This window comes from Sceloporus undulatus, chromosome 3, assembly GCF_019175285.1.
Source record: "Sceloporus undulatus isolate JIND9_A2432 ecotype Alabama chromosome 3, SceUnd_v1.1, whole genome shotgun sequence".
Classification (NCBI taxonomy): Eukaryota; Metazoa; Chordata; class Lepidosauria; order Squamata; family Phrynosomatidae; genus Sceloporus; species Sceloporus undulatus.
The window spans coordinates 191,899,081-191,912,544 of NC_056524.1; the positions used below are offsets into that span (position 1 = coordinate 191,899,081).

General features: G+C 40.2%; 1 protein-coding gene across 3 annotated transcripts in view; it reads left to right on the forward strand.

The window, feature by feature from the left end:
* The window catches only part of FAM53B (family with sequence similarity 53 member B), a 170,355-nt gene that overhangs the window by 40,638 nt on the left and 116,253 nt on the right, over nt 1-13,464 (forward strand). The window lies entirely within an intron of this gene.

The window sequence follows — 13,464 nt, forward strand, 5'->3', positions numbered from 1 at the left end:
TTAATAATATTATCTGTTTCCAGGGTAGAGCCTTTGTTGCATAAGGGTACAAGCTGGCATATTTTTAGACTATGGTTGTATCAGATCTTTGTAACATTACAAAGCTGAAAATGTTCTCAGAAAAGATTGTTTTCTAAAAGGACATATCAATTCACCTTTTCACAGTGGCAATGGATTCAAATCCTCTTTCATCAAAACTGTCAGCCTGGCCTACAATGTCATTTTCTTGTGTAGGTAAAATGAAGAATAGAATATAGTCAATAGAACTTCAACTTAAGCTCTGAAAAACAAATAATTTTGTTTCTTTTATTCCATTTTTATTACACATGGTTGCATAGATTTAACTTGGAGGGCCTGTACCTTATAAAACAAAATGTCTTTTAAAGAAGCAGTATTTTGCCTGTACTTTCAAAATCATTGTTGCAAGATCTCTTGAACGTCTTGCAAAAACATTAATCATTACCTTAGGAAAAGGATAATTATCTGTGAGGAAATCATGTACTGATTCTAGATACCTCTGGCTTAGCAGCTTCAGGGCTGCTTCGTAGTCCAGAGGGAAACTTCCTGGCATCCATAGTGCTTTCCTATATGCCATTTTATTGAATACTTTCACAACCTTTTTCACAAGAGGATTAAATTACTTTTTAAAAGGAGAGACTTGCATGCAGGAGGAAAAGATATGATTTGCATGCAGAAGGAAAATTTAAATCACTTATTTTGGAGGCAAAGATCCTTTTTTTAAAATCTTAAATGGTAGAACTGCACGACCCCCTCCCCCAAGGTCTTGAAATGATTTCACCATTTGGAGTAGACAGTACTGGGATGGAGGAACCAATGTGGACACAGTATTGGGTGACTTTGTATAATCATGTACTGTATCTCATTGTGTTTATCTTTGATATCATAGAATCATAGAATTGGAAGCTAGCAAGCCTCTAGTTGTCACACTTGAAGCAAATGTAGATTTGGCACTGATCAGATTTAACGAAGGCCAACAGATATTACTGAAAGAAGAGGAAAAATAATAGGGGATATTTCTTGGTTCTTCTCATGTTTGAAAATAAAGAAAACCAAAAGAACTGAAGCCTTTACTCTGTATTTCATCACATATGATCTGTGTTTTTCATCACATGATCTGAATATGCAACTCTTGAATTACTTGTGATTTTTAATCTAATCAGTTATAGTATTGTTGCTTTCTAGTAAGTTTCCTGCTCAGGGTAGTTCATTAATTATTAACTATGTAAGCAAAATTCCCCAGAGTACTTAGCAGTTTTTACCAGTGTAAGGAAACAGTTCTCCACCTCTTTTCTGAACTTAATTGCTTCTCACAGTCCTAGTGCCAGCTGAGTACTGGGCAGACCAAGTACTAATGAGAACTACTCACTTTGCTAAAGTGGCTGACTTAGTGAATTAGCTAATTTTAATTACTGTTGTTATTTATTTTATTAAAGAAACAGATTGCAGTAAAGGTCCAGGTAACCTTTTTTGGAGGATCTATTCGTATAACAACTCCAGCTTTTATCCTGGCTCTCACTAACCAAAAGGCAAGTCAGAAGAATGGGTTTCTGTGCTGTGGGGCAGTTTTTTACATCTAATTGAAGACGAGAACGTTCCATTTCTGTATTATTATCCATGTTTTTATCCCTTCTTTCTCTGCCCCCCCCCCCCCAGTTCTATTTGCCCCCAGTAACTTTTCGGGCAGCTTGCAATTGGTCTATGGTTTTCTTGGTATTCCTCTGGTGTGCTATTAAATGATGGGTTGTGTATAGTGGACTCTACTTTTATGGACAGTATTTCCACATTGCTAGTTGACCATCTGATGGCAAGCCAGAAACCTGTGTGGCATAACTCAGTCAGTTCCACTGGCTGGCTAGATTAATATTGTGGCTGTTCTCTCTCTTGGAGGTGAATGACTTGGGACCTTTAACTTGCTGATAAAATGTCATGGGAGAGGGCATTGGAAGGTCACTGGACTAGGAACTATAGTTTGTGCATATTTCTGCTTTTGTGAGTTCACCCATCAAAAACTTAACCTTGTAAGATCTGGTGTCAAGGTTCAGGGCTCTTTGGGGTCACTAGCTTAGCAGCTTTAGCCTGCAGGAATGAGGTCAAGAAATAGGCCTCAGAGAGGTCACTTTCTCATCACCTCAGGCTTGCTACAGGAGATATTGGTCACTAAGCATTTAAGAGCAGATACGTCCAGATGGGGAAACTTTGAAAATATGTGAAGATGTAATATTGCCCTTATGGATCACTGAGACTGTACTCTATTTTTGAAATAAAAATCCTTGGAGAAGAAGAGAAAAGCCAGTCTAGTATAAAACTGACCAAGTACCAATCTTGTTGGGTTCTTGAGTTTATGTTGAATGGCCTTTAAGGATACTGGCCTTTACACATCCGTTTCTGGTTTGCTATTTAATTCACTTGTAATCCCCACTACATCTTTATTTGTAGTTAATAAAGCTATAATTGCAGGTTTTGGAACAAATGAGCCCAGTTACTTCATTTGCTCTTTTGTGCTTACTCTCCTTTATCAGTTTGTCTAATTTCATTTTATTTTGAATAGTGCAAGGATCATTCTCCTTTCCTAACTTTTTAAACAATATTACAAAAGTAGTTCTTAAGTAATATGGCATAAGTCTGAGATAGAAAGTTATTCTGTGTGTGAAAAAGTAATTTGTAGATTGATATGTGTGATAGTCAAAAAGTGTATTGCATGCAATTTCTTACAAGGATGTGATGTCTATGTAGGAATTTTATTAACGAACAGTAAACATCACAGAAGAGATCAGAAGATGACCTTTGTTATATAAAAACCTAATCCAGAATAATAGGTAGGATAGAAGTTGCCTTCCTAGACCTGGCTGGGAGAGTTAGGTAGCTGCCTTAGGCAACAAATTTTGGAAGTCAGTGTTATTTTTTTGTTACTGTTTGTTTACTGTGAATATATACTTATGCAATTTTCTGGTTCATTTGCAAAAATAACTTGCTTGGTGTTGGGAGCTGTGCACCAGGATGTGAGTGGGTAGGAAACATGAACTGGTCCTTTGCCTGAGGAACCACATATCTTGGACTATCCCAATCCATTACTGAACTATGTGTTTGTTGGACTTCTACTCATCATATTCTTTTGGTTTCATCCACACTTAGTTATGCTTAATGTACATCCACTGAAATAAACAGAAGTTAAGTTAGTCATAAGAAGCATTTGCCATTGTATGGATAAGTCTGGAGCAGCCATTTGCTTTTTATGGGTATATTGTATTTTAATATACAGTCAACCCTCCATTTTTGCGGGGTATCTGTTCTGCCCCCCCCTCCATGGAGACTTGCATGTATTCAAGCCCCATAGGCTTGAATGGAGCGAGCCCCCACGAGTGTGCAGGTGTGTGTGTCGTGGGGGGCGTGCCCCATTGGGATTAACAGAGGTCACCCCTCCGTGTATAAGCGAGAAAGGAGGGGTGGTTGTATTTCTTTTTGGTAAGTGTTCCAGAGAATTGTGAGCAGTGGTTCAGTAAAATACTAATGTTTATCAGAAATTCAGAAATGGAGATGATTACTGCTCTTTGTGTCTTGTTTTAGGCATATAGTATTGCTCCTTTCTAGGTAACTCATATTCATGAACTGTATTTCAGAAGGATTTGCTGCTTTTAGCTTACTTTTAATTGGTTCTGGTGGTGCAATGGTTAAAGGATGGTACTGCAGCCAAAATGTGAGTTAGATCCTGCAGGGCTCCAGATTGACTCAGCCTTCCAGCCTTTCGTAGGTTGGTAAAATGAGTTCCTAGCTTGTTGGAGACAATTGGCTAACACATTGTAAACCACTTAGAGAGTGCTTAGTGCTATAAAGTGGTATAGAAATGTAAGGGCTAAGTGCTATTCATAGTTTTTTCTCATTTTGATTTGTAGTCAGCAGATGATTACAGGAAGAGAAGTGCTCTCCATTCCTTTTCACATTAAATACATGACGAAATAGTACTATACAGCTAAACATTGCTTCTTGGAAGTGTTCAGTCTTTCTGTCTGATAGAAAAACTCCTCAGCTAAGTTTCATGCTTTTTGTTGTCTCTTTGAAATGAGATTGTGCAGCCTTTTCAGTTTGCAATTTAAGAGCAGATAGCCCATGTGTATTCCTAGATCCCAGATGTTGAGCAGTGGTGAATTTGATTCATTTAACCAATTCTGGTGCTCTATATTAGTCTTGGAATAGTGTATATAGGTCTGTACACTGCAGCTCAGAAAGGTTATTGTAAAATAGGCAAAGGTGCAGGAAAGTGACAGCAAAATGATGAACTAGTTGGAGCAGCTCTCCTGTGAGGAAAAGTGAAAAAGATTGAGACCTTTTAATTTAGGTGAGGCATGATTTGTTGTTTGTGTTCCTTCAAGTCGTTTCTGACCTAGGATGACCCTAATGGGATCCTATCTTTTTCTATATATTTTCTGTACAGTATAGATTTTATATACTTCTGAGGCACGATAGAAGTATATAAAAGTATCTATAGTGTGCAGAAAATATATTCACTGATATATTGTTCTCTGATAGTGCTACAGATTAGTATCATCTTATGAAATGGAAAGTAGGCAGATGTCAAGAGAGATAACAGAAACTACATCTTCACACAGTGCATTGTAAAAGTATGTGATCTGCTTCCAATTATACAGTGATTGTCTGCCAACTTGGATAGACATTTAAAAGTGATTTAAGCAAATTCATGGTGGATAACACTACCTGTGGCTACTGGTTGTGAGATGTATTGGAAGTATGGTGACTTTTAGTACCAGCAATTTGGAAAACAGAAGCAGAGTGCTGCTGCTACAGTCATTTCAATCTTCTGATCTTTCATTAGGCATCTAGTTAGCCAGTGTGGGATATAGAATGCTGAACAAATATAGGCATCTGATCTGATCTAGCATGGTTCTTCTCATATTATAATGATGGGTTGCTGGATGTGCCTTTCTCTGGCTTCTCAGGAAATGGCTTTTGGAATATGCTCTACATCAGTGCTGCATAAGCTGTTTTACATGGGAGATCAGCAGGGTTTTCCCCCCAGTGTGCCAGGAACTAGCACATATTGTGCCCATTAGGTACAATTTTTTTCTCCTCCCTCTCCAAGACTCTCCATGGACCGACAGCCAACTAGCAGCTATCTACTTTGAGTAGCACTACTCTATATTTCTTGATCTTGCAGACTTAACCTTTTTTTATTCATCACAAGACTTAGATGCCTAAGTCCATATCAAAACCAAAATCCATAATTTTCTCCCCCAAAATTATCCTTAACTTCTACATGAGGTTGACTTATAGTCGAGTATATATGGTCTCTCTCTCTCAGGTGCTTTGAAATCACTATTAGAAATACACTACCTTGTACTGAATGTGTAGTACTAATGTCTCTGACACCGATTGGCTGAGGTGGAGTGACATCTCAAAATGATCAGTTCCAGTAACTGAACCATTTTCAGTTGGTTTTCTTGTAGAAAAAAGCTATAGATTTGGTTGGAATTAAAATCTTACACAGAAGATGGTTGACAAATGAAAAAAAAAACACCCAAGAGTTTAAGGATCCTAAATAATAGATAATACCAGTAATAAAGAGGATGGAGGACTTTTAAAAAATGAACCGAGAACTTCAAAGAAATACATGTGGAGCATAGTGGTTGAGGAAAAGAGGAAAGGAGGCAATGAACTGAAACAAGAATGATCTCTGAAGAAACTACATACTGCTTAAGATGGGGTTAGCCTGTATGCTTTGCAGGGAGAGAAGGAGGAGCCTTTCAGTTGAAAAGATAGCTAAAATTAGTGAGACAAAGGATGCAGTGACCTGATAAATAGGAACCCAAAGAAACAATGGATAGTAGATACACACTGAAGAAAGGCAGAGCTCAGGCCTGAGTAAGACTGGGGCAAAATTACATACAGGGCCAAAAGACAGTCGGTTTTCTATGTACTGCAAATGAGAAGAAGGGATCAGGCAGTGGTAAGGAATTAAAGGGTTACAAGTCTGCCTAGACATAGGTCCAAAACAAACTGCAGAAATAATCCAGTTTGAGTCTGCTTTAACTGTCCTGGCTCAGTGCTAGGGAATCCTGGGAACTGTAGTATTGTGGCACCAGAGCTCTCTAATAGAGAAGGCTAAATGTCTCACAAAACTAGCATTGAGCCAGAGCAATTAAAGCAATCTCAAACTGGATTATTTCTGCAGTTACTTGAGCTTGATTTCTGCAGTGTGTTTTGGATATTTGAAAGGATGTCACATTGAGGAGGGAGCAAGCTTGTTTTCTGCTGCTCCAGAGAACAGGACCCGGAACAATGGATGCAAGCTACAGGAAAAGAGATTCCACCTCAACATTAGGAAGAATTTCCTGACAGTAAGGGCTGTTCGACAGTGGAACAAACTCCCACGGAGTGTAGTGGAGTCTCCTTCCTTGGAGGTCTTTAAGCAGAGGCTAGATGGCCATCTGTTGGGGATGCTTTGATTTGGATTTCCTGCATGGCAGGGGGTTGGACTGGATGGCCCTTGTGGTCTCTTCCAACTCTATGATTCTATGACCATAGAATCTACACATTGACTGGGCAGTTTTGACAGATGTTGTCTTTAAGGTCACTGCAACCCTGGGACATGGCAAAATTAAGGTATCAAAACAGACCCAAGAATGATGGTGGTAAAGCTGAATTTCACCTGTTGAACTGAACCAAGCCAAGCTGCTGCTGTAGGGCTTTAGTAAATAAATATAAAGGCACCCCAGGGTACATAGGTTACCAAGGCAGGAACTGATCTCCAGGTGCTCCTGGCAGTTTTAAACCACTAACAACACCAACATCTTAGTGCAGCTGTATGCAAATTTTGAAAGGACATAGGGACATCATGGCATTCTTATATAGATAACAAAAATTTATAAGAGCCTACAAAAGTGTGAGTCACAGGATCTTAGTACAGCAGAATAAAGACTGTCTTTTGTGTTGGAACCTTTTTGCAGTCTTAATCTTGCAGGCTACTACAAAGACTGCCCTGTTAAGATATCTCAACTGTTGTGAATATTTTCTACTTGGTTGTTGTAGTCTGTTTCTTTTAGGCCTGTATAGGTTTCCACATTACTCAGATCTCTTTGTCTCATTGAATAGAGATTTCTGACAAGCCTCCATACCTCAAATAATATATAATTCAATAACCCAGTGTCCAGTGACATATATAATTCAGTAACTCAATGCCTAGTCTAATCCAGATTTTACATTGTGAAATACCACAATTCTGTTGTCTCTACACTAGGGTTGCCATAAGGCAGGACCTCCAAACCGGGACAAATGTAGGGCCGCATTTTCAAATGTAGGACACGTTTTTATAAAAAATGGAGGACACATGAAAAAATTTATAATTTTTTAAAAATGTTAATATAAATGCATGTTTCTTAGGCATGCTCAAAATGGAGGACATTTTGGCATTATTCCTAGACAGAAGGCTGAAATGTACTTTTTCTGGCCAACCCCCCCCCCCCCCCGCCCAATTCTACATTTCCCACTCCCAAGCAGGCATAGCATTTGCAAGATCACAGGCAGCCCCTTGTGCCATTGCAAACTACATATCCATTTGCAAGATCACAGGCAGCCCCTTGTGCCATTGCAAACTACATTTCCATTTGCAAGATCACAGGCAGCCCCTTGTGCCATTGCAAACTACATTTCCATTTGCAAGATCACAGGCAGCCCCTTGTGCCATTGCAAACTACATTTCCATTTGCAGTCCCTTGTGCCACTGCAAACTACATAGAATCATAGAGTTGGAAGAGACCATAAGGGCCATCCAGTCCAACCCCCTGCCATGCAGGAATCCAGATCAAAGCATCCCACTCCCAAGCCTTGTTAGCAATTCCCCCTTCCTCCTTTTCCTTGCCCCCTCCAAGCCCCCCAAACCCCTCGCCCCCTCTTTTTCCCAGGTATGTCTCAACTTAGGAGGGATTTATGGGACAGATCCAAAGCCTTTTTTCTATTCTAATGGGGGCAAAGCCTTGAGAAGCCCTGGAGCCCTGAGAAGAAGAGGAGGGGGGTTTAGAGAGAGGAAGAAAGAGAAAAAGAAGATGAGGAGGGGGAAGAAAGGAAGAAAAAGGAGAGGAGGAAGAGGAGGGGAAGAGGAGGAGAAGAAAAAAACGGAATAACAAGAAGAAGAGAAGGAGTGGAAAGAGAAAGAGAAAGAGGGGAAGAACTAAAAGAAGCTTGCCTGAGTGCAAAGCCCTCCCTGCTTCGACGTTGGAGCATGCCAAATAAGGAAGCAGAGGGCTGGTCAATAGGGGCAAGGCAGAGCAGCAGACCCCGCCCCTGCTAGTTTCAGTTGTCCTGCTGCTACTCCAAACATGCTGCACTGCACAGCACTCTATGGAAGGGAGGCAGCAGCCCTGGGAGCTCAGAGTCGGGCAGCCACCCGGGAATGGGGGCGGGGGCGGGGCGGGACCGGGCACGCCCCCCAGCGTGAAATGGCAACCCTACTCTACACATACTGTTCCTCTGGCTAGAAACCATTATACTTAAATAGATTTCAAATGTATTGTGTAAACAGTCTGCTTATTGTAGTGTAATTTCAGAAGTTAAGCTAATATATTAGAAGCAGGCTAAGAGTGCCAGATGGTGTAATTGTAAGAGTTTGACTGATATCTTTTCATCTAATTTTAATCTAGTTGATTTATTTATAGTTTCCATTATTATATATGTTTGTTTTTTTAATGGTCCTTGAGCACTTAACTCACCTGAAAATGGCCCCCAGCCCCATGACAGTTGTCCATATCTGTTGTAAGCCTAGGCAAATATATTTTTCCTAGGGAATTCATCAGATCATTCCTGAAGATGCAGATGTATTTCAGGGACCACTCTGCAAATACAGCAGGGAAAAACACACTAGAAACAGAAAAATAAAATTTTCTGATTTGGCAAATAAAGGACCTAAGCAGTTAAAAACTATTTTAGAAACCTGAGAGCCAGTGTGGTGTAGTGGTTTGAGTGTTGAGTCTGGGTTCAAATCCCTGCTAAACCTAGAAACCTAGGTTGCATCTGCACTTCAGAAGTAATGTAGTTTGACATTGCTTTAACTGTCATGGCACAATGCTATATGGATTTCTGGGATTTATAGTTTTGTGAGATATTTCTTTCAGTCAGAGAGCTGTGGTGCAACAGCAAACTCAAGATTCCATATTATTGAGCCATGACAGTTAAAGCTGTGTCAGACTGTATTATTTCTGCAGTGCAGATGCAGTCCTAGTGGGTGACCTTGGGCAGGTCATACCCTTTTGGTCTGAGCAGAAGACAGTGGCAAAACTTCTCCACATTTTTTCCAGGTGATTGCAGCTGATTCTTGCAGAGCTCACATCCCTCACTTAATTGCAAACATTTTGCTAAGCTACCCCATATTGAAATTGTATGGATTTTTACTGTGTCTGTTTCATTTTGTGCCCTATATGCCTGGAGTGTATTAGATTGTCCAGCTGACAATAATTCCTTATTACAATTCATATAGTCATCATGCTAATTCCCAAATAGTGTATGTATCTGCCTATGGTGTGTTCAAGAGATTACCCCACATCTGAAAAATCTAAGAACTTATGTGAACTCATATATGCATCTAGAAAGATCATTAGTACAAGAAATCATCTATGCTTTAAATCACTAGATTTTCAGCTAGATGTTTTTGGACTAGAATCCCAAGCCAATGTGGCCAACAATATCTGAAGCTCTTCTCACTCCCCCATCTGAAAACTAAGAAGCACTTAGTCATCTTAGAGCAGATGAGGGCATGTGGTATTTGGGCTACATCAGCTCCCAAGAATAGTGTTGCACCCCCAACCTCCTCCTCCAAGCTGCTAGACAGAACACCCCTTTTAAAGCAAATGCTTTCTCTTTGATTGAAAGGATTGCCAAATTTCAGTAACAGTGAGGTCTAGGGAGTAGGAGTAAGGAGTAAAGGAGTAAGAGGTTTTTACAGGAGTAGGAGTAGGAATAAGGAGTAACAAATGTACTCCTTATTTGTTTTATTATATTGTACATGCAAACACACACAAACACACAAAACAATTTTATTATATTGCACTGGGGAAGGGGGTGGGAGACAAAGAGAGACACTTACACATACACACCTTGCAAAGCAACCAGTGCTTTCCCCCAGGGCTGGGGTGTAGGAGCAAGGAGTAAAGGAGTCAGAGGTTTTTATAGGAGTAGCATTAAGAAAAAATACGTTACTCCAGAGTAGGACAAAAGATTAACCTCAAAATTACCACTACTCCCTGGACCTGCTAAAATTCCTTAGTCCTGCATCAGGGAGAGCAACCATGGTGGAAATATTGTACTCTGCATAGCAGAGAGGGAATTGTTATACAGTACTGAGAAATGAGTCTGCCTAGCTTGCTTCACCCAGGATATGAGGTTATTAAATCAGATGTACTAACTTGTGGGTACTTTTAGCTAAGCATGTTTTTAGGATTTGGGTGTTAGTCTTTTCTTGGTTTCTTGCCTCATCTTCTTGGTTTGTCGTTTTCGTAATTCTCAGAAGGTCACTGGGTTGTTCAAAGATTAATGGGGAAGCTATGAGCAAGCTGTACTTGAAGTCAACTGGTATGAGACACAGAAATATCCAACTTCAACACACTTCCTTTTTTTACCCCCAACAGTAAATCTTGAGCAAATGTATCGATTTTCTTCCTTCCATGGTTTTGCACTCTGGATGAACTTAGTTCTGACAAAACAATAGTTGATAATTTTTCTTTACTAGCCAGCTGGCCTTTAAGTGAATGTTCTCAGTGGCACCCACTTGTAATCTCACATCCAAGTAAACAAGAAATATGATTTACAAGCTGACTAAGGAATCAATACGGGCTCTTAGGGAGTTCTGATGCTTATCAGCAATTTAAGAGCAGATAGCCCGTTCTAAACCATTGACCCCAAATAGAACTGCTTGATTTTAATTGCACATTGAGATATAAACTTTTAGTGTCTTATAGCTCATGTTTTCCACCCTCTTGTTTTTGCATTAATGTCCCCCCCCCACTAGTAACAAAAACATAAAAATTAAAATAAGGATTATAGACATTATTTCAGAAAATCATTTCTCTCATTAGAGCTTAACTACAATGTGTAATATTTTTGTATAACATGCATTTAGCTTCAGGGCCTGTCAGATATATATATATATATATATATATATGTGTGTGTGTGTGTGTGTGTGTGTGTGTGTGTGTGTGTGTGTGTGTGTGTGTCTTGGCTGCCTGACTTCCCTTTGATTCCCCCTTGTTGCTCATCTAAATATGTCTGAGTTTGAACTTTTTTTCTGAAATGTTTTGCAGGCTGTCCATGGGTTTGAATAAAGTTGAGTTATATGCAAACAACAATATGAATTATAAAAGAGTTGTGCAGCTATTTATTGAAATTTGATTCCAGACAAACCACCATCAGTTTCAGGTCTAGATTATCTATTTTTAAGAGTATGTTATTTATTGCGCAGGGCCTTAACTAAACCAACAGACCAGAAATCTCACTGTTACTGAGATGTTCGTTCATGGTCTATTCCATAAAGCTAGCTTCTTTTAAAAATTCTATACAACTCAGGAGAAGCCAGGTGTGCCTTTGTCACACAAAGTGGAGGAAATGGACATGTTTACAGATGCGCACATTTAGTAAACGGATAGGTTTCACAGCATAATGAGCAGATTAGCTATTCTTTCTCATATCAGGCTCCAACATTTTCATTCATTGAGTATTTCAGACCATCCTCTGTGGCAAGGATGCCACTAAGTAGGCCACAATATCTACTGTATATACTCATTTATAAGTCTAAAAATTTATGCCCCAAAATTGACTCCCAAATCCCAGGTCAACCTATTCACAGGTCACTATGGAAATGTGATAGCAGCTCTTTTAGATTTCCCCATGTGGTGCAGAGAGGAGTTCATCAAGAAAGAGCCAAGCAGAAAGAGTCCTGGGTGACTGATTGATACTGCTATTTGTTTAAGAGTCCCCCTCCCACCTGCGAGTCTGGCTGAAATGAAAGCTAAAACGGTGAAGAAATACGCACACATACACACTGAAGGACCCCATCCATGGGTCATGGCAAAATCCATAAGTCTGGTCCCAAAACCTGACCTCGACTTATACATGAGGTTGACTTATAGTTGAGTATATATGGTACATAGTCTGCACTGCAGTACAAAAATACAATCCTGCTTCCCCTTCCTTTCCCTTTGGTTTGGTGAGCTGAAGAGCAAGTGTCAACTCAGGCTTGAAGAGGCAGACAGGATGGTAAGCATCTATAGTACATATGTTGTGGCTTAACTAGGGCACTCTCTAGCTGCTGTGTCAGGTGAGAGAAAATATTCCTACTGTGATATATGAGTTATAGGTTGGCCACCCAGAGCAGACATGGGTAAACTCCAGGGCCCATTTTATGCCCTCAGGATCCGGCAGCAACCCCCCCTCCATATAACATAGGAATTAAGACCTGGAAAATGACTCTCCACATTAAACAAAGTCACTTCTTTATTATTTTCAATCCCTTAACTTTTCTACTAAATGGGGGGGGGCATTCCATGTTTTAGAAGAGAATTACACTACCAGTGTTTAGTTATCCTGCGTTTTTTTTTTTTAAAAAACTCTTTTTTTAGTCAAACCCTCTTTTCTTGGCTTCTGATGGACTCCAGGAGTTGCATGCAGCATAGAGCCATGTGATTGTCATCCTTGGTGTAGTGATTTGTATCCCCACCAATTAACCATTCTTACCAGAATACCTACCACTTAACCAGTCGCTGTCTTGAGAATTTGTAGTAAAATGACAAACAGATGATACAGAGGTCCCACAAATAGCTGGCAACAAGTTCTGCCTTGTTTCCTTGCTGACTGGTATACTGTCAACAATCTGTTGTGGTCACCACCTGGGGTCCTTTCACAATACAGTCGGCCCTCAATATCCATGGGGGATCTGTTCCAGACCCCTGATCCGCAGATAACCAAAATCCAAGGATGCTCAAGTTCTGTTGTTCCCAGTGGTGGCACATGCACGCAGCCACTCAGCCATTTGGGACTATGTGGGCTTGCCGTCTGTGGATGCTTGAATTCACAGATGGCAAGTGCACAGATACTGAAGGCTGACTGTTCACAAGTACAGGACTATGATGCCACTTTAACTGCCATGTCAATGATGTTTATCACATTATGCTCTTAAAGAGGTACTATTCCAGTGTGACTCCTCTAGCAGCCTCCTGTTGCATGCTGGGATTGGCAGTTTTAAGGAGCTGAACTTCTCTGCCTGAGAATTCTAAATACCCCTCCTTAAAACTGCCAATCCCAGCATGCAACAGGAGGCAGCTAGAGGAGTCACACTGGAATAGTACCTCTTTAAGAGCTCGTCTGATAAACACCTATGTCTTGTGGAGTCTTGGATTTGCAGTTTGAGGAAGGGCTCAGCCATTAAACCCACTGGCAAGTCACACTCTC